Source organism: Rhipicephalus microplus, chromosome X (genome assembly GCF_043290135.1).
Source record: "Rhipicephalus microplus isolate Deutch F79 chromosome X, USDA_Rmic, whole genome shotgun sequence".
NCBI classification, from domain to species: domain Eukaryota; kingdom Metazoa; phylum Arthropoda; class Arachnida; order Ixodida; family Ixodidae; genus Rhipicephalus; species Rhipicephalus microplus.
Window position 1 is genome coordinate 215,034,747 of NC_134710.1, and position 27,003 is coordinate 215,061,749.

Consider the following 27,003-nt stretch of genomic DNA (forward strand, 5'->3'; position numbering starts at 1 on the left):
TAAAATATGATATTGCGCCACATGAATTCGCTCTATGTGCTGATAAGATACTGAGGCCCATGAAATTCGTCTTCAGGGGATACAGAAAGTGAGCCAGCTGCGCAACTAACTTTCGAATTCGCGACCAAGGACGGAGCTGTTTACATACGTGTCGCCCTCACTGCCCAGAATAGTTATAGCGAAAATTCGCAAGGTCTGAGAAGATCCTTCAAAGCGAATCGTGGTTTACTTGTGTGGTCGCCTCAAAAAAGAAAAAAAAAATTTTTTGAATGAATGCTAACCTTTTCCTTTCATAAAAATAAATTGGACTTCATATATGAAACGAGAGGGGTGACCGAAATTTTTTCCCTGTCCAGACATTTTCTTCCCGCCGAGCTATTAAGCACACAAAACACGATGATCACGCGGGCAAAAGACGTGGTTTTGTGAGCGGAAATTACCCCAATGTCGAAGATGCAGGCTCGTCGACACTGCCACGAATGTGAAGCCATATTTCTACGGCAGGGACCATCGTATATGGCCGACGCGTCGGTCCACTTTGCACGCCGCACACGGGGCAAAGCTATGGGGATATCCGACGAAGATCAGAACTGGGGCTCAAGAGCCTCAATTAATCGGTTTCCATACAGGTGTAAGCCAACCAAGGCGTGAGGGCGACGAAAAGTTTCCGAGTGAGTCGGTGCGGTAATACCTCTGATATCGGCTCTCTACAACATGTCTTCTGGGGTCACGGAAGAGAGCCATGCGAGAGGAATATAAAGTAGGCCAGTGACGGAGAGCGAGCGTGTACTCGAAGAAGCGACGCGCCCAGTGGGCCGCGAGGAGATTGACAGGTATGTATACATTCTCACGGTGCGCGGTGGAGCGGCCTCCCGCACGGCTCACTACCCGGTCGCGCCACACATCTTGCGGCGGCTACGATGCGGATTGAGCTGGCGACAGCTGAGACGCCGGTCTATTTTATGCTACGTGTTTTTAGCGATTTAATCGAAGCACTTCTCCACATTCGACGTCTACAATCCACGGCCCAATCAATATCGAGTGATCAGAGTCTTCGTCAGAAAGAATATTAGTTTTTATTACTGCGTATTGTTCTGTTCCTGTTTCACATTTGTAGCGTCTACAAGTGGCTGATTGTTAGTCTTTGTATAAAAAGTTGTTTTATTTGAGTCTGAGTAGTGCATACATCTTTTCTGTGTACCAGACTGTATGTCAGAGCAAAAGCCTTCGTCACGCTATAATTTATAGCCTTTTTGCTTTTGCTTCGTTTTTTTTCTACGAACAGAAAAATGAAATAAACCTCAAACTGAAAAACTCAACTAAAAAAAGAAATTCTCCCTTTCGGTCATAATTTGGCAACGAATACGGGTACGTCAACGTCCTGAGTATAATGTTAAAATGACACCACGCTGACACCAATAGACGCTGACGCCATGACAAAATGCACGCGAGAAGTTGCACGAACAGGCAGTAATGCTAATTGTTCTGTGGACGTGTGACCAGTCTGTCAGCCTTTAGCTGTTTTTGGCGTAGGTAAATATAGTTGGATTACGGGCCGAAGCATCAGCGTCTGTGACAGCGTTGGTCGCACCGGGCGAACGGTTACAGGTTGACCTCACGCCACGCGCAAAGAGCGAGAACTGAGGCGAAGAGATACGGTCATCTGCATTCAGTTTTAGGTGACATGTAGCCATTATATATTTACCGAAAAAATGGCAATTTTTATTTAAATATTTTATGTGCTGGACGAGAAAAATATTGCGTCCTTTTCGCTGGCAGTTTACAACTTCACGTTTGTTCGCATGTGGCATGAGCGATAGCTAAGCCGAGAAAGCAATCAAACTCGTCAAATTCGACCGAAGCTGAACCAGTCGTTGTATCGGGGTAGGTGCACTATTAGAATACGTTACAATATATAGAACGTTCCATGGTGCGAGGACGACCGTACTGGGAACCAGCGCTTTTCTCCTTTCTGGAGTTAGCCAACGACGCGAAGTGTATGTACTCCATGGCTGGTTCTTGGATGAGTGGCGTTGTCCAACAATTTAGTAGCATGTTTTAGGTCGAACTGCGGACTTTTTCTCTTTTACAATGATATGAGCTAGTGAAAGGTCAACAGGAAGCCACTGTGCCTTCTTATTTGTTCTGAGAAATACGAAAAAAAAGAAACTCCGTCTGAATAGTATGCGGCCCACACCACCAAATGCGCAGCCAGTTGATTCATGGTACACATCGTTTGTGTTACGTGACAAGTTCTATATCAGCAAGTGCCGCAACATACCCGGGATGCCCAGTATTCCACCTGGCCAAATGACAATCGAGCATGGTTAGATTGACGACCAGACATAAGCGATGAAGTACAGCCCTGCCATTACAAAACATCTATATATACGTACCTCTCGTGTAGCCGCATGTGTTGTTTTCGCTTCATTTTATTATATTTTATCTCGATAGGTTTGGTAAAAACAATTAGCCTCGCAACACGGCTCAGCATGGTGATCAATGTAGTTGATATGGCTGTATCAGCACAGACGGAGAAGCCCCTCACTTCGCAGTGGTGTAACCGGCTTGACACATTTATTTGTGCTGCGCACCGGCCTTGTGCAACTCGAACAATCATTGAATTGGCGGGGGTGCTCACACCCCCTGTAAAGTTGTTTGCGCTGCGTGGCGCACATGTCTCGCCCTAAAGCCGAATTGCGGATTACGACCACCGGGCGGTAGGTGGCGTTGTGTTAGCGTTGATCCCAACTATCATCATCATCATGGTGTAGCGCCAGCGGTGACCCCTGGCGGAAGGCAAGTCTTGGTGGCGGGAGAGAGATGAGCGGGTCTCTTCTGCGCTTGGCGGTTGCCGCGAACCGTTGTCTCTAGCGTGGGTCCCCGGTGCGTGACACCGCGGGCTGCGACGCCGGGGGCCCGCATGGTAAGTCAAGCGTTGGCGACGCTGCCTTGGGTGTGTTAGTGTGTTTGTCATGTTGTGTGTTTGTCGTGTTATTGGGTAACGATGTACTAGCGTGGTAATTACAGTTGATGTATCAATTCGGCGGACCATATAGTCGTTATAAATTAGCTAAATGAAAGTGTATCGTGCTTTGGTCTGTACAAACAAATACACACTGACTAAGGGCAGAAATGAAAGAATCTGGACGCCGACAATTGCCAAATATGCGATAGCAGTCTTCTGGCGGTATGTTGCATGTAATCAAATGACTTCGAATTCAACGCGCAAGCAGGAATTGAATTGAAGCGGCGTTTTACGAACAGCGGCCGACAGCATGCTACAAAATTGTTCCTTTTCAGCCCCACCCATCGAAGCACGGCCGACCGTGGGGTCAGTTTAACTCTTTACCATCTCGTGGAGGTTTGGCCCACTTTTCTCGACGGACGATAGACGTCTCGACAGCTGCCGACCGACCTTGTACGCTCTCATTCATCAAAGTGACGTTTCTATGCCTCGTATCTCCGACAAGCCTGCGATTTTGTGCGCAGCGTGATGCGCGCGCGCACCCATACGGAACACACCTCGAGCTTTCCTTTATACACCTCCAAAGTGGGTGAAGCCGGCCCCTAATGTCATAAAAAATGCGTTATCGATGGTATATACACGATGGATTCTAGCACAGCACCAATACACTAATCATTAGGCTGCGACAGCACAAATGCTTCTCTCGTGCCAATTAACGCAGTTCTTTGAGAAAGCCTTGGAGGTGCGTGGCGCGCCTGTTTTTCGCACTGTTCGCTCGCGAATATATAACTCTGTCAAGCACTGTGCCCACACCACGCGGCTTAGGAAAGAGACCGTGGTTTTCATCAAAAGAGCATCTGCAAAGTCAGTGCAGTTCACCTATAATGTCTTCAGAATAAAAAGGAAATCTTATTAGTTGATGCTGTCAAGCATAAACTATTTATTATAAAGGGGGGCCAAGTGACAGGGGGGGGGGGGCGTGCCCTCCACCCCTAATCAACCAGGGGGGTGCCAACTTTGCCCCATGTGCACCTTTACACAATAGGACCTATTCATCCTTGTTTAATACGAATGCACTGCTTGTCTCGATTAAGCCCGATTGGCATCAAGTTTCTCAACAATGATGATTCCTTTTGCAGATTTCCTAAAGAAGCCAATCAGGATCAGGCCCGATCCCGCCCAGAAGCGACTGCGTGACGTCGGTATAAAGTGCCGAGTTTTGGCCATGCAGGTCTTTGACGATAGTGGTGACTGAGGGCCCCTCTGTTGTTGCGCATCGCTTCGTATATTTACCCTTTGAAAGCCGGGAACCAAAGCCAGGCCATTCTGGAAAGCACACCACCGCTTAACTTCAATTTTCGCATCCATTGCGAGGCTTGTTCTCTTTCGTACGAGATGAACTTGCAGAACCCTGGGCACGCCTGTGCAGCCAGGCACAATGTGAATAACACGGTTATTCGGGCCTATAACGTATTGTAAGTTTTACCCGAACACTTCTTTGATACACGGCAGTATAAATTCCGCGCAACCAGAACAAACCCGACAAAAACAAGTTCCGTTCTATAAACGTTGGTTGCAGCTATATATACATTCATTGTTCGGCGGTTTCTGATCACTGTGAAGCCTCCGCCTTGACCCGAATGTTCGTCTCCGTTCGGGTTGTCACGACATAGTTACACTTCTCGCAATGTGAAAGGTGCAGCGAAATTTGTCACGTACAATGAAGATTCAACTTGTGCGCCACACGCGCAGTCATGAAGGAGAAAAGGGGTGTGCTACACCCCCCCCTTTCCCGACGACATTTTATGGCTATGCGACTGCTGTGCGCCTAACACGTACAGTATAAAGCCGTGCCATCCGTTGCCACCGAGAAAACTGCTCGAAGAAAAGTGTTTCGTTAAAAAGCGGCTGTCCCAGGAAAGACGGATAACAAGAACTAACAAGCGACTTCGGTTGCGTTTTACATAAGTTCCCTCGCTTCATCAGCCGTGTCGTCGACATGCTAAATAAGCAAGAAAACGCAACCACGTTATGAAAACATTTTTTTTCTCGTTGAAAGAGTATATGAAGAACGAAATAAATAGAATTAACACGTCGAGGCTATCTTTTACTTCGCAATAAATGTCTTTCTTTTACTTTTGCACGTGGCGAGTTCACCACGCACGTATAACGTTCTCGTAGGTGCATGCTAAACCCATTTTTTCAGTTGACGCTGCTGCAACATTTTTTTCCTCCTGGGTGAAGGCGACGCACCCAGCGGTGACCATGACGTACCTTGATCTAGAGGACGGCGCTATGATTAGGCACCGCAATTAAGTCAGATTGCGAGACTCAAGGAAAGATCGGCGCTAGAAAACCGCGCTTATGCCGACAGATAATTCAGTGCACGTTGAGGAACGTCGGGCTACGTTTAGTTAAGTCACCTGAACATTACTTGCCCTGTAAGGACCAATGTGTTGCGTGAGGCCACGAGAGAGAGAGAAGCGTTTAACGAATTCAGGAGACGTTTGCCTGGCAAGTATAGGCCTTATCGCGTTACTTCATTCACATGGGCATTATGAAATGAAATGCACAGTACACCCGTCACAAGATATGCGACGACAACAAACTAGCCAAGGACACGGTAACTGCAATTACGTAGTCGCCTATATATCAAGAAGCGACGAGCAGAACAAAGCGGCAATGTCAGAGAGAAAGCACAGCCGCTGCGACAACTGCTACGCAGCAGATAGTTTCAGTGAGTGATGATGATATCAGGGTGATTTCACGTAAGATCGAACAAAGCATGGCCAATCAACATCTTAAATTTGTTTCAAAGTTTTATGTAATGTTGACTCATAACTGAAAAAAAGAGATCCGCCATTGGTCTTGCAGGAAAAAAAATTCGAAGCGCCCAAATCATCAATGACGAAGTCATGGAGGGCGACAATTATCTGCCCTGCTCTTTTTGCCGACTTTGGCGAAGAATTGCTCAAAATGTGTTACAGCTATGCACTTCAATTTTGTTTAAATAGATATATGCGTATTTGAGCTTACATTCAGGTATTTTTAGCTTGTCTGAGTAGTGCAGATGTTTTTATGAGAAATCTGAACGTCAACCTAGAAAACGTTTTTTTCCCTATTTTGCAGACCTCTATTTCAAAAAGGATTTACGAGAAAGCGCTCAAAATTGCGCACTATTTTTTTCAGTATGCTTATTTATAAAAGTGCCAAATCTTATAATAATAACGCTCTTCGATAAAGAGCTACCATCGCACTAACCTCAAGAAAACAGCGTGAAAGTTCTGGCGACAACTAAGAAAAAAAAAACATTTTTTGATAATTCCTAAAGTTTCTCCACTTACTCGGTTGCACATAAACTTTCACAATGAATAAAACCATGTCGCATATTATGGTTTGACTTGCAGTTACGGCCCGTCAAATAATGCCCTTGCGCAAGGATAGGCAATCATACATAGGACTTCCTGTCCGCTAAGTATAGAATGCAGGCCTGTACTTCAGTTTCTTAAAGGGCAAGCAACACTAAAATAGCTGTCGCCTGTACTGAGGACGCCAATTTCGAAATGATTTTGTCACGACAGCAGCCATGAGCGCTGCATTAACGAGCATGCCAGCGCACACCGTCCGGCGTGCTCCGGAGCAAAGAGGGCTCGTATTCGTGGGCTCAGAGGGATAGATTGCGATACACTCGGGACTAACTTCCACGCATGTGCACTAGAGCATCGTGCGCAGCGTCCCCCTTCAGGTGGGGGGGGGGCAACTTTCGTCACGGCGCTCCCCTCCCTATTATATCAATGCATGGGCCGACTTTGCGCCACCCCCTTAGGTGATCGGAGGGAAAGGGGCGCCCCCCCCCCCCCTGCTTCCTCGTGCACACGCCTGTGAGCGTCGCTATTTTATCCGCCCTTTACTCTAATCGCAGACACACGCTGTTAACACGGCATATCAGAAGTGCAGACGTAGCAGACATTGTTTGCGCTTTTTGTGTGTTCAAAACAAACGCAAACAAAAAGCACGTCTACAATACAAACTTGTATATTAAAAAAAAGCGTCCCGAGGTGACTGATGTAACTTGGGCACGGCAGGATTCCAACTCACGTGCTTGGCGCGTAAACAGAGGCGATCAGGCAAGGTCACAGACTCGCTGTCTGTAGCTCAAGTTCCCCGACCGCATTCGGCACCTGCGCAAGAAACACTTCAAGGCGTCCACGTGTAAGCTGAAATTCGACCGCGTTCCTTCGGTGGGAAGCGCCATGAAAACTCTTTTTCAGGAGGCTGCGAGTGTTCGCTTCCCGCACGTGGGTGACAGCCGCTTTTGCTAAAGAGACCGCGCAGCGCAAATTGATCTCAGTGAAAACCACAAAGGTGGCACTCCACAAGCCTCCACTGTTTGAGCTCCACTGTTTGAGGCCAGGACGGGAGTATTGCGAACAAAGACATATCGGGCCAAATACGATGGGGTAGACACGGTATGCAGCATGCGTGTGGAGAGGAAGAAGAAACTGCCGAACACTTCATAATGTTCTGTAAAGGGCTTCACCCTGTAGTTCAGGTTGATGGCGCAGAGTTTTTCAAAGCACTGGGGTTTAGGGACAGTGAGGGCAAAGTATACTTTAAGCAGGTAGAATTAACTAGAAGGAGGTTATCTGATTGGTGGCTAAAATCAAGGCACGAGTGAAAATTGAACCCTTCGCTGCAAAGTATACGAATCCTCAACCTCACTATTTAAGGGGAAAAAAATAAATCTAGTTTTTGGTTCATTAAGTATTACGGCTTGGTGGCGCTAGCCACCGCCCGATCTAAAGGGTACAGCCATATCCATCCATCCATCCATCCATCCATCCATCCATCCATCCATCCATCCATCCATCCATCCATCCATCCATCCATCCATCCATCCATCCATCCATCCATCCATCCATCCATCCATCCATCCATCCATCCATCCATCCATCCATCCATCCATCCATCCATCCATCCATCCATCCATCCATCCATCCATCCATCCATCCATCCATCCATCCATCCATCCATCCATCCATCCATCCATCCATCCATCCATCCATCCATCCATCCATCCATCCATCCATCCATCCATCCATCCATCCATCCATCCATCCATCCATCCATCCATCCATCCATCCATCCATCCATCCATCCATCCATCCATCCATCCATCCATCCATCCATCCATCCATCCATCCATCCATCCATCCATCCATCCATCCATCCATCCATCCATCCATCCATCCATCCATCCATCCATCCATCCATCCATCCATCCATCCATCCATCCATCCATCCATCCATCCATCCATCCATCCATCCATCCATCCATCCATCCATCCATCCATCCATCCATCCATCCATCCATCCATCCATCCATCCATCCATCCATCCATCCATCCATCCATCCATCCATCCATCCATCCATCCATCCATCCATCCATCCATCCATCCATCCATCCATCCATCCATCCATCCATCCATCCATCCATCCATCCATCCATCCATCCATCCATCCATCCATCCATCCATCCATCCATCCATCCATCCATCCATCCATCCATCCATCCATCCATCCATCCATCCATCCATCCATCCATCCATCCATCCATCCATCCATCCATCCATCCATCCATCCATCCATCCATCCATCCATCCATCCATCCATCCATCCATCCATCCATCCATCCATCCATCCATCCATCCATCCATCCATCCATCCATCCATCCATCCATCCATCCATCCATCCATCCATCCATCCATCCATCCATCCATCCATCCATCCATCCATCCATCCATCCATCCATCCATCCATCCATCCATCCATCCATCCATCCATCCATCCATCCATCCATCCATCCATCCATCCATCCATCCATCCATCCATCCATCCATCCATCCATCCATCCATCCATCCATCCATCCATCCATCCATCCATCCATCCATCCATCCATCCATCCATCCATCCATCCATCCATCCATCCATCCATCCATCCATCCATCCATCCATCCATCCATCCATCCATCCATCCATCCATCCATCCATCCATCCATCCATCCATCCATCCATCCATCCATCCATCCATCCATCCATCCATCCATCCATCCATCCATCCATCCATCCATCCATCCATCCATCCATCCATCCATCCATCCATCCATCCATCCATCCATCCATCCATCCATCCATCCATCCATCCATCCATCCATCCATCCATCCATCCATCCATCCATCCATCCATCCATCCATCCATCCATCCATCCATCCATCCATCCATCCATCCATCCATCCATCCATCCATCCATCCATCCATCCATCCATCCATCCATCCATCCATCCATCCATCCATCCATCCATCCATCCATCCATCCATCCATCCATCCATCCATCCATCCATCCATCCATCCATCCATCCATCCATCCATCCATCCATCCATCCATCCATCCATCCATCCATCCATCCATCCATCCATCCATCCATCCATCCATCCATCCATCCATCCATCCATCCATCCATCCAAAGAGGAAAAAAGGCAAAACTATGAACAACCGGATGCGCCTAGCCATCTCAGATGACGGCAGCAGGCGACTTGTATACTGGCCACACGCACAGTCCGCTGCTCGCACATCATTTCACTCCGATAACCGATAGTGCTCGCGCTTTGTTCTGCTCCTGTGCGTTTCATGGCGGAAAATTATAGCTTCTAGCAAAATTATTGTTCAGACTACTACTCGAAACACACGAAGCTCATTTGAAAGAAGCGAAATTTTCAGAGTAACCGACGTTATGCATCACACGTCGATGCCACAGTGCCTCAAGGAACCCCACGCGTACAACACTGATTTCTAATCATTCACGATCGTGTTTGTCCCTGCTGATTTGCAGCAGCAAGACATATTGACTCTATAAAATATCATGTCAAATCGAAAAGCCGTACGCGATCACAAATTTCATATAATCTTCAGACCCACATGTTGCACTCAGTCTTGCGCAAGGGCTTTATTCGATGGGCCCTCCACACCGGAACACGCCAGACATGTGCGCACTTGCTTGCTCGGTAATCCAGCAGTCATGGCCGCTGTCGTGACCAAATCATTTGGAAGTTGACGTTCCCACTGCAGCCTACAGCTATTTTGGTGCTGCCTGCCTTTTAAGAAACTGAAGTATAGGCCTGCATTCCATACTTAGCAGACAGGAAGTCCCATGTACAATTGCCTATCCTTGCGTAAGGGCATTATTTGACCGGCCGTAACAGCTAGTCAAACCATGTTTATGCAACATGGTTTTATTCACTGTGGAAGTTTATGTACAACCGAATAAGTGGAGAAAGTTAAAAATTATCAAAAATGTTTTTCAATCGCCATCAGAAGTTTCCCTTGCATGCTGTTTTCTTGAAGTTAGCGCGATTGTATCTATTCATTGAAAAGCATTATTATTATAAGATTTGACACTTTCGTAAGTAAGCATACCAAGAAAATAACGCGCAGTTTTCACCGCTCTGTCGTAACGCCTGCAAAATAAAAAAAAAGTTTTCTGGGTCGAATTTGAGATTTTTTTAGAAGCGAAAACTACCTGAATGTAAGCGCGAATACGCATATATTTATTTAAACGTTTAAGTTTGAAGTACGTAGCTATAGGATATTTTGAGTATTGATCGCCAAAATCAGAAAAAAAAACAGCAGGGCAGGTAAGCGTCACCCTCCACCTGTTCGTCATTATTAATTTACTGTGCTTCGAATCTTTTTTGTGGGAAAGTCAATTACGGATCACTTTTTTCCACAATTGAGGAAATATTACATAAAATTTGGAAAAACAATAAAGAGGTCGACCGACGATGCTTTGTTCGATCTTACGTGGAATCACCCTGCATCCCTATCTGCATACATCTTGCAGCTATCATGTATTTATAACTGAGCTGCTCTTCCTCTTAATTCACTTTAGCGGCCATAAATATTTCGTTACAGCCATGGTGTGGAATGGGGGAGGTCTTGCGGCGGTCTCTCCAGCAAATTTCGCAAGCGTGCGCAGAAATTCACGAGTCGACGAGGCTTCATGTGGTGGAGATTGCTCAGGAATAATGAGAGAGCAAGTAAAGCAAGGTACGGCGGGCGACCAAAGTAGCTGAGAAGGCGGCGTGATTTGTGGCTGGGTACACACTCAGAGCGCGGCGACGAAGGAGCTCACGAACTCACTTGCGAAGCCACGGTGTCGAGGTCCCGTGTCGATTATATATGTTCGCTGGTCAGGGAAGTGCATCCTGAATGCCGCAGCAGAACTCTCGTCACTGCCACGCCCCACAGGCAAGTGGATGGAGCGGTCTTCCGCAGCGCGTTCCCGATTGTGACGTGCACTGTTTAAGACAGCGAAGGGGGGCAGCCTCCGCGCGATGCTGCATGATGTCAGAAGCGGCAAGCAAAGCGCCCGCGGGATGGCGACACGGGAGGCAGCTGTAGATGGTAACATGTACTGGCACACATTCCCTCTGGGCACATCATGTCACAGTGGGGCGGAAAGAAAGAGCAGCGACTCATTGGAATCATAAGGCTAGATTTTGGTAACTGATCTTACTTCAGAAAACGTTTCGCGAGTGCGAGTCATACGTTACTGAAGACTTATATTAAGCGATTCCAGAGAGACAATGAGAAACATACAGAACCTATTAACAAAAGTCCCAGTTATTTCGATGGTATAGTCGCCATAAGCTTTCGAAAATGCTCGCACACATGTCCCATTCACAATTTTCGATTTCCTATCCTATGCCATCATTATTACATGATCATAAAAATCAAGTTTCTTCACTGTCTAGCGATTATGAAGTCATGATATCGAGCAGTCTCTATTCACAAAAAGTTTGCTTCATGAGTGGCTTTCCAGACTTGTCGTTACTGCGCCGGTCGTCTAGTGATTAAACCTATTGAAGACCTAAACAGCAGGCACCAAAACGCCAAGCGGTCAGTAAAAATAAAAACTTTGTTTCAATAACAATTTTCACAATAAAACCGAACTCCCAACGGTTTTCATTCGTGAAGTGCATCGCAAGAACCTTTGCAAACACGAGCCGTACCACGTAGAACATTTTCTGCATGGAAGTTTTTCTCTTCCCTTCTTGTGTCAATGTGTCGATAATAATATTATCTGGGGTATTACGTCCCGAAACCACTATAACGACACGTCACAGAGGAGGGCTCCAGGAATTTCTACCATCCGGTGTTCTTCAACGTGACATGACATCGCACAGTACAGGGGCGTCTCACCATATACCACCTCCTTCGAAATGCCACCGGCGCGGCAGGAATCGAACCCACGACCTGCGGGTCAGCAATCGAGCATTGTAACCTCTACGTCACCACGGTCTCGAAATTTGTTCAAGCCATTTTTTTTTAAGGCACCTGGTGTTCTTCACGGCCCGAGTCAATACGGAAACACACCGACAAAAACCAGAATAAATTTTGTAAGCTCACCCGCACGGCGGAAAAATAAAAATATTACTGATTTACCGGCTGTGGCTAAATGGAACTTCTGTTAAACCAACTTCATTCACCATTCACCCGAATACCTGCGGCTGTGACAGCACTGGCGAGCAACTGCGATCGCCTGCGCGCCCAAGTAGTGAACAGTGGGCAGAGGCATATATACACGCTAGGCAGAGCGAGCCAACGCCTCCTAACAAAGCAAAATATCCTGTAAGCCAGTGGTGGCAGCCAGTGTGGCGGACTTGCCACTCTGGAATAGGAATCAATTCGGAATCATTCTTCATTTTCGGGACCCAGGTAGGGAATTGGAATGATATTAAGCGCAGTTTGCACGGAATAGAATGGAAATAGCGCTACGACTTTTTCAGAGACTAGAACACATTTTGGGCGACGTGCTGTTTTTCAAACTTCGAACGTTGGTAAGTCAGACCATGAAATTTAACAATATTGCAGTGATTTAAATAGGGTTTTTATATTTTTCAAATAACCACACCTCTATCTCATGGTATTTGTCGTGAAGAACTACGGTGGCGGCATACCCACCTTAGACCGTGTGAGTTTTTCCCCCTCGGTGACACCTCAGCCACCTACTGTCTTCCCATCGTTCACTTTGTTTTTGCTTCTGCAAAAACCAGCACTTATCGCTGGAAAAGAGACAGAAAGACAAATAGTTTCCCTATTAGCTACAGAGGCCATCAAAGTCAAAATATCGGGTTTTGCCCCATATCTAATTGTACCCTAATAGACTTTTGAAAGCAATGGTTGAGCTCCATCGTGAGTGCTGATGTCACACAAAATCATAAGCTATACCCTTTAAACGTCAGTGTGCTAGTCGTGTCTACTAAGCCCACGGCGTGTACACAACCATTAACGCAAAACCGTCGATCTACCTCGTAACGTATTTCTACAATGAGTGGTATTTGCCAAATGTTTTCCCTCGGAGTTCAGGTTGAGAATTTACAAAATACAACAACAACAACAACAACAACGTTTTCAGGTTGCTCGCAAGTGCAGGTTCTTGTCTTCGATGGAGGCGAAAATGCTGTAAGCCCGTGTGCTCAGGTTTGGGTGCACGTTAAAGAACCGCAAGTGGTCGAAATTTACGGGCGCCCTACCCTACGGCGTCTTTCATATTAATGTGGTGGTTTTGGGGATGTTAAACCCTACATATCAATCAATCAATCAATCAATCAATCAATCAATCAATCGGCAGATTCTGGTCATTCGGGATGCCGGACATGTGATTAGCGAAGGTGATCGGTCATTGGCAGATAGCAGCTACGAACGAAACGTTTCATAAATTTAGATCAAGAAGCGGGAATTCCGGCGCTTTCCATGGCTCCGCCACGGTGGTTTAGTGGTTATGGCGCTCAACTGCTAAACCGAGGTTCGCGGGATCGAATCCTGGCTGCGCCGGCTGCATTTCCGATGGAGGCGAAAATGTTTGGGGCCATGCGTTTCGATTTGGGTGCACGTCAAAGAACCCCAGGCGGCCTAAATTTCCAGAGCCCTCCACTACGGTGTCTCTCGTCATCATATTGTGGTTTTGGGACTTTAAACCCTATATATTATTATTAAGGTGTTTTTTGTATTGCCAGAGTGCCCGTTTTCAAGGTCACCGTTACCACGCAAAAGTGGCGCCAGAAACCATTCCAGCGATAAAACTACAAGAGAGGCAATGAATGCGTGGAGGAAAGATGAAGTTTCATTTATTAGACCCGAATATATAGTTAGCGGAGCCGTACAGAAATGTCGTTGCAAAGAGTGAAAAGAGTGGCATGAGAATGAGGTTGAGTGACGTCTTGCCTGCATTACCGTTGTGCTATATAAACGATAACACGGCATATAACTCAAAACTAAGTCGGCAGCATTTGGTTTTCGCGATTCGTCATTATGGGTTTCAATTACTAGGATGATAGCCTATTTAGATATAATGCGGGACAAAACATTCTCTCAGCGGTCTCTCTCTTCTCATTCGGCATGCTTCTTGGCCTCTTTAAGTGCGTTTCCATTGCCATAGCACCTATATTTTTTTTTCACACAAATAAGAGCTACTAACACGGTTTCACTGGTGGCTGTCTCGATTCACGCCAGTAGCTAATGTTTGTTCAGTAAAGCACTCACTACCTTTGACTCTAGTGGACGTGTGCCGCGAGACAGCTAAAAATGTCACAATCGTTCAACACGGCCACTTCGCGAAGACACGCACGTGTTGTCTGTACGCGATCCCCGAACCCTTCCGGAGGTTAGCGCCAATGAATGCACGCCAGAGTGAAGGCATAAGGCTATCTGCGCTGTGGGTTAGTTACTTGAACATTTGTGCACCCTTCCGAGTGACAAATGAAATTGGGCGAAATATTAAAGCGAAGCAAGAAGAAATGCTCAGTGCAGGAAAAAGTACAATGCAACTGATCATTGCAGTCAGCAACAGCTCTCTTAATTATATAGCTAAGTCATGCCGTGTTCCACTGCAAATGCCGCAGGCACCAGTGTCAGCAGCCACTGCAACCATCAGGCGTTTTTGTCGACGTCAAGTATTCCCCGCTCCATAACACCATATTTAACAAACGCCTTGTCGCGTGAATATAAAAAGTGGCTGTACTTCTACAGCGAGCAACACCGTTTTTTTTCTTTGCGAAGGAAAATATCCGGATTATCTGATAATTTTGTAATACTCTTGGTCCTTACCATCTGTTTTAGACGCCACACAAATTTCTTAGTATCGCTCTGAAAGACTGGAGCCATACCGCTTCAGGTTTCGTTATCTGGCTACGCGATCACATTAATTTGAATGAAGCAGTAAAATGTGCAATTCGGTGTGTGTGTGTGTGTGTGTGTGTGTGTGTGTGTGTGTGTGTGTGTGTGTGTGTGTGTGTGTGTGTGTGTGTGTGTGTGTGTGTGTGTGAGTGCGAGTGCGCGTTTATTACGAAAGCCGCCTGGTGCTACTTGCGAACCCTGTCCAGAACCTACAAATCTTACACATGCGATGCCCGACCTTCGTTAAGCTTGATGTTCACGCACGCGGTACAGCAACGCGAGAGCGTGAAGCTTAAGGTGGACACCTCAATAATCTTCGCAGCCCTGAAAGAGTGAAGCATTCAGCAATTATGCCGCCACTGCGTTAAAAGCTTCTGACCCCTTCTCCCCACCCCCATATTTTTTTTTGTCATCCGCAGACATCGAAATAGGTATAACAAAAAAAGAACACGAAAACGGAGGAGACATAGCCATTTTCATGGAGAGGAGGATGGTTATTTCTGATCACGTTCGGGTGTGGCGAGACACTGGGATTCCTGCTTTTCTTTCGCTGACATTTTCGTTACTCGACGTCCTCCATCTTGGTCTAGCCGGACAGCCCGACAGTAGAGAGATTGCACACATGGCGCATAATCTGTGCCGAGGTTAAAGAGCTAGTAAGAAAAAAAAGTGGGGACGCTTAGCATCAAAGGAAACAGCATCGTTGCTCAAGAGATACACGCGGGAATATAGCTTGGTGCGGCTCGTGACGTCGGCGCAGCGGGCCATTTCACAATGGGCGTGCACCCCTAACGCGCTTTGCCAAGGCGACGCGCTTTGCATAAGGCTCCAGCTGTTAAAAGGATTAACCAGCAGTGTTAGCGGAGGGCGATAACGTGCACGACGGCTTTGCGAAACGAGAGCCTGCCACGTGAACTGGCTGAGACAAGAATCCAGACAGTCCGAAGTCGGTGACCAGAAGTCCTGTACTTGGAGGTCTCGGTCGAGGACTGAGCCGCGCTGGCTTGATGCAAAAGGGAATCCACTTTTCAGAAGTAGGAACAAAATCAAACGAGATCTGCTTGTTTGCTCCGCCTTAAAGTGAGATATGAACAGAAGCTGCATTGCGCAAGAATCCTGCGCGTCTCATTTTATTCATTACACATCACCTGCCACGTCGATCGCGGGCGCAACTTCGTGCGCGCCAACTGACGAAGAGAAAAATTAAGAAGTGAATAAGAAATGAGAGCCAACTTGTCTGCTGCGATGCATAAGGCCAACGACTATATAATCGTTTAATTTATATTATAAGAAAATATTTGCGGGTAAATGAGCATTAAGCAGCTGTAACGAAGGACAATGATAATTAATTAGCGCGTGAGTCAAACAGCGGCCTCGTTACAACGCCCAAGACAGTGCGGCGCAAGGTGGCGTCGCATAGATCCGCGCCCATTTCTGGGCCTAAACAACAAAGCACACTCTGTCCGCGCACGAGAACACGTGGAGAAACGCCCAGCATTGACTGTGAGGCCGATGCCGACAGAATCGCCACCATTAATGCAACGTATCCTCCGGTGTAAACAGAGCGCTGCGGCCGCCACACAAATGAAGCCAATCTTTCTGAACCGTCTGGCGCAGAAGGATGTATATCTCTATTTGTTCGGGATCAGATTTATTGACTTCGTGCTAAACCAGCGGCAGAGAGCGTTTGCGTGGGCGTCTGTGCCGTAGTGAGACGGAAACCACTATTTATAAACGCGGCATGATTTTGACGTCTGTGTGATTTCGTGCAACATTTAGGGAATGTAAACTGTAGGGCGCTCAATTTTTTTACAGATACCAGCGCAGAAATTGAGCAAAAATGTGTGTGTAAATATACTGCGCTTGCCATACCCTATAGTACGCGAGCAGTAGTACTCTAATGCAGCGTTGTTAATGCGGATAAAAGCATAACGTTTTACCCCATGCACATATCTACATGAATGTCACCATACGCAGAGAAGCATAGCTGTATACCTATATTTTTATACGCAAAGGGAAAACTCGAAACCCGATGAGAACAAACAAGACAAGCCCCAACTACGGGCTAACTGATAGCAACAAGGACAGTCTCCTGAAACAACATGCTGTCGTCCAAAAAAAGTTGTAGTTGCCGGTTCATGATAAGTGCGATTTAGATTCCTTATTGTTGGTTCTGCAGGCACTGGTTTGTATAGCTGAAGTATCAAAGTTTAAAATAAGCGGTCAAGCGTTCACCGATATGCGGCATCACGCATCCGCCTATACTCTTCCCTCTCTCGTTCATCTGTCTTTTTGGTTGAAACCAGCTTTTCACAACACCATATGCACACTCTTGAGAATGTGGTCTATTTCAACGTTGGGGTCGTGTCCATACAATTTCTATTAGTAACAACTCAGTCGTTCGGCTGGCGTAAACGCATATTTGATATCATGACGATCGCTATCAAGTTTGGTCGTCGCCCGTTCTTGATTGATTGATATGTGGGGTTTAACGTCCCAAAACCACTATATGATTATGAGAGACGCCGTAGTGGAGGGCTCCGGAAATTTCGACCACCTGGGGTTCTTTAACGTGCACCCAAATCTGAGCACACGGGCCTACAACATTTCCGCCTCCATCGGAAATGCAACCCCCGCAGCCGGATATCGATTCCGCGGCCTGCGGGTCAGCAGCCGAGTACCTTAGCAACTAGACCACGGCGGCGGGGCCATCACCAGTTCTTACGAAACCATCTAACGCACAAGCTGATTCGTGAATGCGGGCCCTGTTTCGAATCTCTCACGACGCGTACAAGATATAATATAGCTACACAGATAGGATTCCAAACGTGCTCGAACGCTCCACCATGTATCAAATTTCTTTCAAGGAGGCGTTTACTCGCATACGCTATCTTGCAGCTCTCGGCGAGGGCCAATTATTTGACCGAAATTAACTTCTTCTATCACCGTACTGGCCTGCGTCACGCTGTGCATGCCGACGAAAGAAAATTCCTGACGGATTCCAACCACGTTTTTACAAAAAACAAAACAAAAAAAAACTTGCAAGTGCCAGAAACACAGAACTCTTCAGCAGACTTTTTAAGTTCTTCAAACCTACGCGAAAACCTCAAGGCAGAGGAGCACCACACGGGGCTGCCGACCAGGCAGCAACGAATGTCCAACGAATCATGCACGAAAGTGTTCTTCGATAGGTCGGTGTTACGCCCCTCATGGCTGACAGCAAGGAACGGTGCCGTTCCGATGAGTATTTCCGCAGAAAACGCACACGTCTCTGTGTTTGGCATATACACAAAGACCCAGGAAGAGACTTCATGGAGAACTTCCATAGTCCCAATACATTCATAGGATTTCGCTTATAGATTGGTGTCACATCTCCAAGGTCATGGATAATGTTAGAATGGTCAAACGTTTTATCCAATCGCTGACGATCGGACCCTTCAAAGTCTTTTCAAGTCGTTATCGTGTTCGACATACTTCAGCGAAAGCTTGACTGAGAGCATGTCATACGGCGTAGTGTAAGGCGTATTTTCCCGGCTCAGTATTTACGAATCTTCTCTTAGGAAAGTTCTGAAATATTATCACTGCCTTCATATTTAGTGGTGCGTGCGGTAATGCCTGCCAAACAAGACATGCTTTCAATTTAGGAATTCCGGTACAGGTGCTGCCATCTTACTGTTTCTCAAACGCAAACAAAACGTCGTCGACTGCTTGACGAAGATGAGATGTCATTAGAAGGAAAAGCCTAGGCCAGCTACAGACTAACACTCTTCCCTCTCCTCTCATTCTATCGCTCTTTCACGCCTTTTTTGTCACCTCAGCCTGCACCCTCTGCCTTGAACCTCATGGTTCTGCTATCCACATTATTTTTCACTGCCCGGCGGATCCTCACCCGCGGGCCCTAGAACGCCTCAAGACCTGGGAGGACTGGGAAACCCTGCTGCGTTGAGAGGACCCGGTTGAGCAGACAATGACTGGCGACCTTGCTGCCAGCGCCGGAGCCTGCGTGCTATAAACTATACCCTGTTTAAATAAAGTTTTTCTCCAAATACAACACTTCGGCCTTGATATAAGAAGGGTCGTCACGCTGGCATAACCTTACAGTAATAAAGAGAGAAGCCAATAAAATATGGTCACATCCATGGCTCTAAGTTACTTTAAAACCACCGCATGACCTTGAAACGACACTCTATCACTGCCCAAAGTCAAATTTAGGCGGCTGGTTAAGCCATTCATCTTGAAAATGCCTAATCGTCATTGCTGAGACCGCTCAGCTCCTCGTTTGGAGTGATAGCAGCTGGCCTACTCACACTCTCTCTCTCATTCTCTCTCTCTCTCTTTCGATTTTCATTTCTCCCGGAGTGCGTGATGTACGCAAAATATTAGCAGTTTATCTCAGTTAACTACAGCCACTCAGCCGCTCAGCGCCAAACAAGGTGGCGGGAGAAATGTATACTAGGACGAATATGAGTACCTTATACCTTCGCAGTTTAAAATGACGAAAGTACTGAATTAAAAGCTGCTGGGTGCAGAGAGACAGCTGCAGACTTTCTCTGTGTTTCAAGGCGAAAAATAAAATACAGAAATAAAAATCACAGCAGAAATTGGCTGATGTCAGTTGTCGTGGTCAATGCGAATAGCCCAACAAGCAACGAGGCGCCACTCCGTCTGCGCAACGAAAACACATTCAGCGTCGCAACGTGCTAGCTTGCCATAGCGAAATTCTGGTTGAGGTTTGCGTGTGCGAGTAGAAATAAGCTCGACATCGAGAAAGCCTGCCCAGGTTGGGCTGAAAAGGTTGAGGAATACTACCATGTGTAAGAACCTTCAATCCCTATCTCTTCGCTCGTTTCATTTCAATGTAATCAATAAAGGTATGACCTCAAGTACAAAAAAGAAACAAAATAAAAAAACCCGCCAACGTTCCGGAAACTACACGAAGCGTCTGAATGCGCTTGCTTCCCCGCTGCTCATGATGCATGAGCCTGTATGCAGCGGTCAAAGCATCCTGCCTCGTGAGTAAAGACTCGCTGATCGAACACCGACTTCGGAAAATTATTAATACTTTTCTCCACCAGGCGTACACGTGCACAACACTGAGGCGACTACTGTGAGCGTGTGAGAGACGTCCCAACGGAGGTTGGATCGTTCACTCATACGAACCCCTCCATGCTAGCTAAGAAATGCTGCTCCCGTTCGCGCTACACATAAGAAAAAGCTCCACGTGCAGTGTCGCATCTCTTGCTGAGCAGCGACATCTTTGTAGGACGATTCGACATGGTTATTTTGGTTATTTTCTTAGTTGTTTGATATATATATATATATATATATATATATATATATATATCCTTCGTCAGGAATCACATTCTGACGAAGGTCAGACTCTGGCCGAAACTGTCGAAATAAACGCTGCTTCCGTCGTCACCAGTTACCGTTCTCACGGATAAAGAAGAAGCCAGAGTCCAAAAACAAAGTTCTCCAGTGACTCGCACCCAAATAGTTTGACCTTGCGGCCAACTGGTAGAAGTCGCGCCAGGATAGGTGGATAAATGCATATGCAAAGTGCAGCGACATACAGGGTTAGTACAGTGCCGTCGGAAAATACCCACGACAGGAAAAGTATCCGCGATGCGATCACACGGAGGCTGCCCATTCGGACAGCTATAGGCGCCGCTGAGAGAACGGTCAGGACAGGCGAGTGGATGGGAAAGGAAAGATGAACAAGGTTCTCTCGAAGCGGAAGTTAGAGCCCCGCTGGGTACCCCGAGCCCCGCGCGGGGGGCACAGCGCTACAGTGATGGACGCCGCAGCGGCGGCAGCTGAGAACGCGCCGACCAGGGCGGCGGCGCCGTGACTGCCGGCGATAATCACGTAGGCGCAGAGTTGCGCGATGTGCTCCGCTATCTCTGTGAGATGCCCACGGCCATGCATCCAACGCTGATAGAGCGGCCGATAATGAGGCCCCCTTATTATTCCGAACGGGTCGACCTTGGTTGTGATGACGTCAATGAAACAGGCGGATGGAGGAAGATCAAGGACAAGCTTTTGCCGTTTAGTCGGCGCGCACCTTCGCTCGCGCTCCGTGTATTTTCTCGTACCCCAACCGAAGCCGTTTATTCGCGTCTATACTCCGGCAGCAGCATCGTGGTGCGCCGTTTCGACACAATATGGCGCCAAATACCGTGAAAATTCAGTTCCTGCAAAGGGCGACCACGGGCCGCTCGGAACCCGTGGCGTCGAGCCTTGTTCGGCGGCAAAGGCCACTCGGTGCCGCGCGATCTCTGCACTCGCTCTTTGCCAATGAGGCTCGCACACGCGCCACGGAATACTATTGGACAACGTTGAAGTCTGAAAACAATGAAATAGGTCCAAGCAAGAGGACGAATAGGGATGCGGGCCAGTTGGTCTAAGTGCACGGTGTAAACACTGTAGCGCAACGCTCTGAAGTTCGTAAGAAAAAGAAGAAGAAGAAAAACATTTGCGAAACAATGACTAAAGAGAGAGAATCACGAACCTCGCATCAAGAACGCACAAAGATAGTACACGCACAGTGATAGGGCTATCAAGCTCTGTATCCGAGAAACTATTGTCACATCGGCAATTTACACAGTTTTACGCAGTTTTCATGCGTGGGCCATCGCCAACAATTTTTCCCGATGCGCAACTGCGAGCAACACGACTGCGAGTCCGTGTCACACATTTGCTGCGATAAAAAAGAAACAAGCTTTGTTCAGCTTGGGCCTAATTACACCAACCACCACATTCCCGCAGTCTTCTGTCGTAAGTATACCACATTCGAGGGTTTTTTTTTTTTTTTCGAAGATAAACGCCTGCTTGACTCTAACGGATAGAAAACGCCCGCACCTGTCTACGGAGAAGGAGAGAGAGAAAATAAACGTCTTTATTTGAAGATACAGCTAAGGAGAGGCGTAGTCCAGGATGTCTTAATCTCAGGCCGCATCGTGAAACCATCGAGACAAGGGTGAGCAGGCCAGGGCTCTCTCCCAGCTCGTTTGTTTGTGCGGTTAGGGTGGAAGGAGGATTGGTGGGGATTTTCCCAACTACCGAATCTCTCACATGTCACATCCGCGCGCCACAAAATCGAGTTTTCCGCTGATATCCGTCGAATGTTAAGTACGTTTGTAGCAGCGCAGCGATGACAGGTACAGCGTAATAATAAACGTTACAGTTGGCTGAAACAGGGCTCGTCTATTTAGTTCATCCTCTTAGGTGCCTGGGAACAACGTGGGGCGCGATGACCAAGTTTACGAAATGCAGCCGCGTTTGTTTTAGTGTACCGTATGAAAAAAGCAAATGAACACCTTATGAGCCTGAATTCTCAACAGCAGAAACTACAGAAATAAATTAGGAGCAATCTCTTGCTCATTTACAGACTTGGACATTGAAAAAATATGGATAATGAAGTATACAATTAAATGTATTAAAAGACGAGGCAATAAATAACCTTCCCAGAGTACTCGGTCAAGGACAATAAGTTTTATTTCATACTCGACGTATCCTTTACACAAAATACGTGTTTGATAATTGAACCATGTCTGAGCCCCCTTTTCCTTCTGAGACGTAGATAACCAAAATTAGTTACCATTGCGTTATATCACATAATGAACTAACGTTGACTCCTTAACTTCTCGAGGATAATCTACACATAAGCTCTTTTACGAGGACTATTCTTGGTAGAGACCCAATCGTAACTTGTCTGAAGGCTGAGCTGCGGTGTCACACTCGCGAAGAGCTGACCGCACGAATCGTGCACGCAATTTTCTGAAGCAGCGCCCGAGCCAACACGCTGTAGGTAGCGGTTTCGTCCACGCTCACTGCAACCCGGACGCACTTGCTTGAACAGCCGGCTTGGACGAAATTACAGCCGCCCAGAAACTGACGAGCGTGAAGCATCGTAGCACGCTAACCCGACTCCGCATTGTTGTTTAGCTTTCTTACGATGGTATACACAGCCAGAGAGCACTAAAAAAAGCGTGAAGGCGTCTTTTGCACGTTTCATTGCGAGTGGCACCATCGAAGCTCAAGGAAGACCAAAAAAAGAAAATAAGAAAAACCCCTTTTGCACGTCTAGGTGCGTGCGCCGCGAGATGCAGCAGTATCAGAGCCGCAGCATTAATATGCAGCGGCATACTGCCGGATCTTGAGGTACCGCTCGAATGTTCATGTCTGCGGGAAGTGCCGAGAAAAGTCGATTTCTATCCACCCTCGACACGGATCACCGGGCCTTAGTATACCGCGATGCCCAACGGGTCGCAATTAGACCTGCCGCAGGCTCGAGGATGCGGAACCGCGCTGTTGTCTATTGTTCAATAAATGGCCTCACTTCGTGCAGCCATGCTTCCGGAGCGCTAATTTTATGGTTATACTTATGAGGCACACCCCTAAGGCACGCGCGCGTAAAAGCATTCGCGCGGCACGGCTTCGTTGAGGCGGACGGGGGAATAAAAGAGCCGACAGATCGTGAGGCACGGAAAGTTTGCCCGCCTCCATATACTTCCGTTAGAGGGGCGAACACTGAAGGGTTAATGCATTTGGCCACAGACGTGCAAGTTTCCTTCATTACGACGTGAGTATACAGTAAATTACGCGCCAGCTACATTATTTCAGCAGGGGGATAAAAACAAGCCCCCGCTGTTTTTATAGTGCAACCATCCTGTTTGCAAGAACCCGCCGCGTTTCAAATCGCTCACTGTGAAACAATGTCTATTGTTTCAAAAAATTTTAGTCATCTAGCGTTTAGATTTTGTAAGCGTAGATAAATAAGATCTAATGACTAAATGAAGTAGTCATGAAGACGCGCTATACATACATATTGAATGAATAAATCTGATTTAGAGCACGGGTATATAAACCGTGTGGGCCTCAGTGAGGAGCGGAGTTGCGTGTGCGTGCCTGTTGGAGAGAGGAAAGGATGGTCATGCCGGGACCTCTGTTACAACTCTTTCCAACGTCGTATACTTCGTTACTTAACTCCCGCATAGGGAGTGTAGCGCCTCCTATAGTGCGCCCATGGTGCCGGAGCGTCCACAGAATCTGGCCTCAAAGGCACTATAGGCGTTTTGTATGGGGCAGGTCGACTAGCGACGCAGTCCGAGAGAGGCTGTTCGATGTCATATCTATGATGGTGACACGATTTGAGGCCGGAGTGAGCGGAAGTGCCACCTTTTAGGCCACTGAATTTCAGCACCCAGCCAACTTGACGTATAGATTGCCACGTGCGCGCCATGTCGTCGGTCAGAGTGGCTTTGGTGAGGAGCCTGTTCGTGCTACCAAAGTCCTCCAATACTTTTACTGTTCATGAAGCTCCCGCGATAGTTTGATACAGGGATGGAAGCAGACGCTATAGGTTTGCCCTCGCTAGTGTGTGCACATCAAAGCGGCACCGATGTTGCAGTACCCGTGAACGTTATTTCCACCTATATTATACATTCAAAGTGATAATACCTCTAACAAAATTTGGGGACGCCAAACGCCAAAATACAGTCAAACTTAGCGTCGAATGAGGCGTTGGAGCAAAAAATTTGAAGGTACCAAACGCATGCATGCTTCCTCAGTGCGAGGTATTACCGCTATAAAACCATGTTCCCTTCGTTTTCCAAAAAAAAAAAAAAAAACACCTAGTCACCATATCTGGATAATACAGAGTCTTTAAAAGACTCAGCATGGCGGATTTTAATGCATCGCGGAGGTGCACTGCTTTCAACTTTTGACCACGCGCATGAAATTTTTTGGGCTAAAGTTGCGTCTCTCTCTACGCACTTGGTGTTTGTATACGAATACACCTTAAAATAGCCTTGTATTTATCGAACCAAGAGTGAGTTTGAATGAATCATTTCTTTGAATCAAGTAACTGACGAGGATCAAGAAATACCTCATGCTGCGTTTCCCTGGTTATGGTGTTTTATATTGCGTTCATATCGCAGTGTCACAGTGCCACACATTATTTTCCGTCACTCATGCAATACGGCGTCTGTCTAATCATATCGTCGTTTTGCGACTTTGAACCCCAGTGTTTATATTATTATGTCGTAACCCTTCACTCAAAAGATAACCTTTTTTTTTACATTATCTTGAGCGCTTTTGTGGCATTGTAACAGACTAACCAAGAAGCAGACATTATTCGCTTGAAAAAAGAAAACTTTTGTCCCTTCAGATTTTCGAACCTTTGTTGCACCACTGTAACGCAGATAATCAATCGAATAAAGCTTCGCGATGAACTGTTACGTTTTTATACTGCCATGGAGTATTGTAAGAACATTGCCAGAGGGGAACAGGTTCGGTGCTTATTGCGAGCACAGTCATCTGTGCTCGCTGATCGAGCGGTGCTCGAGCACAGCCCTGCGCTAGTTGGTGTCTGTGGTGTGCGACAGAGACACCCGGTGAGGTTCGCGGGCACTGCCGGTCGCGGGTGACCAATGGGAGCAGCTCCTCGCAGGAAATATTGGCATATATCATCAGACATGTCAAAGCAGACAAAAGCATCTCCACAGAATCGTAGGACGAGAATAAGCAAAGCTGTCAGCGTGTCTCGCCAGGTATACCATTACGCTATCCTCACGACACCGTACTTCACGTTACTATTATTCCGCTAGCTCCGAATTCATGGCCTCTGAATTACGAACGTAAATAAATATATAAATTTAGCTGATAAAACGGTACATTTGATTTCTTTTTTATGCAGGCGAATCATAGCCGATGTATTTCGTACTGCTCAAAAGCGTCAAGGTGACGTGATGCTGACTTGTGCTTTAAAATCGAGCATGACCGCATCTGCACTGTGGTGTTTTCTTGCGGATGACAAAAACAGATTCCGATATACCCTAACAGGCCCGACTCCTAAATGGCAATTTTACACGGCGTTACATAATTTATATGCGGCAAACTATCTGCAAGTTCTGAAAGCTTAATTCTCAATGCAGACAAAAGGTCTCCCTGTATCATATCAGCTAGCCACTATCCAAATTAAATTGCTCAGAACGAAACAGTCCGCTTTTTTGCTCGAGGCCTCGTTCACGTAGAACGTTTCGTCCATGTTTCGCAACAAAAGTATACATTCGCATATGGATCAAATAACGATTATTAAATATACCACTCGCGGCAATGCGTTACGTGCGATCACCTCTTTCGTCTGACACGTGCGCAGCCATACAAAAGTACCAACCATATAGCAAAGCCTACGAGAGCACCACGGCATTGGCCCGTGCTGTTTAGAGCAGCTCAACAACAAACGAAATAAAAGGAATGATTTCGCTTTCACGACGCGCCACGAAGTATCTGTCCTATGCAGCGGCATTCGAAAACATGTAGATAAATAATATATACGGCAGGTACTCTGGCGAAGAGCTGACCGAAACAACAAAACAAACAAAAAACGTCCAGCCGAGTAAGTCGGGGGGGGGGGGGGGAGGCGTTGAGGTGTTTGTTCAAGATCGCGCCGATTTGCTCGCCCTAGCACGGCTCCATGGAAGACGTGTACCGCGCGTTGTAAACGAGTTAGCATGTACACACGTATCAGCGCCGTATCAAAATCCGGTTTCGGCAAACACGCCATCAAAGCGGAGAAGTGTCGCGATTCAGCCGGATAGGAGAGGGGGCCGCCGCCGATACGGGCGCGTCGGAAAGCCGCGAAAAGCCGCAGCGCTGCGGTGGGACGCACGGAGGAGCCCTAATGAGCCTCTATCAGGCCGAGAATACGGCGCCGCAGGAGCGCGCCACCTCGGCGATTTCGAGCACTCGCTGGCCGGCGCATCTCTTGCACGCGCTGAGAAGGCGACCAC

At 47.1% G+C, this 27,003-nt stretch overlaps 1 protein-coding gene across 1 annotated transcript in view; it reads right to left on the reverse strand.

The window, feature by feature from the left end:
• Positions 1-27,003, reverse strand: part of ush (Zinc finger protein ush) — a 432,792-nt gene that overhangs the window by 175,584 nt on the left and 230,205 nt on the right. The window lies entirely within an intron of this gene.